Genomic DNA, 2,994 nt, shown 5'->3' with positions numbered 1-2,994 from the left:
ACGGGACCCACCGGATACCCCATAAAGAAGGGAGAAGATCTAGTCTAACTAGGATTTCTTTCCCTGTAAACTTAGTAGTAGTATTATTCTGTAATCCTACTAGGAACTTCATTGTAAATCAACTAGGATTCTGGTCTCCTGACTATATAAAGGAGGGCAGAGTTCCTAGAGAAGAGAACAACACAACACTTCACAATTAATCCAACGTAAAGGCTAACGACGACTGGACGTAGGGCTATTACTCGATCATAATCGAGGGTCCGAACTAGGATAAATCGATTGTCTCTTGCGTTTACCGTCGAGTTCTGCATATGCTGAAGCCTGAACATACTGCCCCGAGTACCCCCGTGGCAGGCTATCGGTGGTGAAACACCGACAGTCATGGAGGGTAGTGATAGGATTTGAGAAAAAAGGGTAAACTACTTAGGATAACTAAAAACCTGGCTAGCAAGTCTAGCAATATAAATCTGAGGCTAGTTGCCTTCCCCGACAACGGCGTCAGAAATGCTTGTTGATATTTTTTAATGACTATTGGAGGATTCTGTAAGCGCACAGAACTATCGCGTAGCACTTCGCTCAGTGAGTACCTAGTGTCGAATTTATATTTTTTCCCACAAGAAGGCGGAAGGCTAGAATTTATATTTAGCTAAGAATTGCTAAGGTAAAGCCTAAGTTAATCCTAGGTAGGTGAATGGTAGTGAAGGGTGAATGTGAACTACCTAAACTAACTACTAATAACAAGCTAACCTAGAGATAGCTAGGTGGGAGAGTGAGCGATTTATCTTTCTAGTAACCAAGGTACACAAATGACTAGGAGAAATGAGCTAGTACTTCGGGGAACAGCCCGCCAACCATCTAGGAGAGTTAAATAGACAAGTTCTGTCATGAGCCCTACGATTTAATAACTAGACATATCGTGGTGGAATACAGAGGATGGACAAGGCTGTCACTACTTGCCACCTATCACAATCTATCCGGAGGCCTAGCCATATCCACAGGTAATCTATAGCCTAAGCACCTTACTTAATCTTTAGGCTTACTACTTCGATCCGAGCTTCGATGAAATAAGATCAAAGCACCCTAACTAGACGGTGCAACCAGTACTAACAAATAGCTACTAATTATAAGATAACCTATGCTACTAGTGCTAAACTATAAGCAACTAAGCGCACTAATGATGAACACTAATGACTAAGTACTTAAAGTAAAACAAGCAATACTAGAATAAAGTACTTAAAGTAAATACTGAATAAAGTAAATACGTAAATGAAAGAATTACAAAGGAGCTATACCAGACCCAAAAGACTATTTCGAACTCCGAGAGAAGCTTCGCTCTTGTTCTACTCCACTACTAGACTACTACTCTATAGCTAATGCTAAGCTAGAAAGCTAAGAGAAGCTTGGAAAGTTTGAAAATGAATTGGGCGTCTTTCCACCGAGCTCCACACCCTCTATTTATAATGTAGAGTGAGGGGGGTACTGTAGGTAGCCAGGAGGTCGATGGAGGACCTAGGGCATCGGGCGGCACTAAGGGGGCACCGGCCGGCCCTTGGATGCATCGCCTTTGCATCCAAGGGTGCTGGTTACTCCTCCAAGTTGGTTGTGAAGACAGCACGTGCAGAGATTTGGACAGGAGGTCAGTTCCAAGGTCGGTTGGAGGCTTCCATGTGTATGACGGTGAGCCGGTGGATCCATGGCCTCTTCATCATGACCATCGATTGAAACCAACATAGATCAATGCATGGGAGAGCTTATGGAGCAGCTTCCACGGATCGGTGACGTGGCAAGTGCCAAGGTGGCACTTGGGGTGGGCGGACGGTTCCCAAGTGGGGTCAGGCGACGAGCCCAAGTGGGCCTACCACGTCCACTTGCTTCATATGTCCATGTTTGTCACCATTTTGGCCTATTTTTGCCATATTTTCAGCATACAAATAATTCTATAAGCACAAATGGAACTAGGTGAAAGTTAAACAAAATTCTACACATGTGATGATGATTTACCTCACTTTTTCATGCTTTTGGGTGGAATGTTGATGGTCAAAACGGGTGTTAGTGACCGTCAACATGGAACAATCAGTACACTACAAGAGATGTGTTAGTTTATGACGTCTATGGCATGACATCTGGTCAAAAGTCACTAAATCGACTAGTTTATGACGTTTGATTCACAAGCATTTAAACTTAGTGACATAAGTAAATGTATGTCACAAAAAACGTCTTAAAAGGTAGTCAAATTTCTTATTGTGACAATTTTTATCGTGTCATAAACACTAATTTACAATAGTCTTAATTTTTTTACAAGGATAATGTGTTATAAATTATTTTATTAATTTTCTTAACATTGCTATCCAAGATGACATTTGGACCAAACTGCCACATAGTCGAGTGGATTCCATGTGCATATTTTTTCTTTTTTCCCCATGTATTCAGGAACTAATGTTAACATTAAAAAAGAGTCAACATGGGGGATTGAATGCAATGATCTCATGAATCCAAATGAATAGTCGTACCACTCACTACCGGAAACTGCATTTTTCCTGTGTGCTGTGTTTTTTTGTGGGCATAAAAATACGAATTTTGTTTAACCTGTCGACTCACCTAGTACATAAGGATAATCAATAATAACCCTGTAGGTTTTCACGGAGTGTACAAAAAAAATTTGGCTCACAGGATAATTACGCCCTGTTCACTTGACTTATAAGCCGTACTTTTTTCAGCTAACGAACAGTATTTTTTTCTCACAACAAATCAGCCAACGGTACTTTCAGCCATGGCTTATCAGCCAAGCGAACAGGGTGTAAACTAATATTCATGTGTGCTTTATATTTTTTTTTTGACAGATTTGGCAAACAGGCTAATTACTTTATTCTTTGGCGCTAAAATATTAGCAGCCAGCACGTATTGGCGCACAAAATTTTCATTGGCAGCTTTTTTTTTGCGCCTCTCGATGACCGGAAAATTGTAAAAGAAAAAAGAACACAGTGACCAACTCCC

The sequence above is a fragment of the Miscanthus floridulus genome, chromosome 9 (assembly GCF_019320115.1).
Source record: "Miscanthus floridulus cultivar M001 chromosome 9, ASM1932011v1, whole genome shotgun sequence".
NCBI lineage: Eukaryota > Viridiplantae > Streptophyta > Magnoliopsida > Poales > Poaceae > Miscanthus > Miscanthus floridulus.
This window is presented reverse-complemented; position numbering follows the sequence as displayed.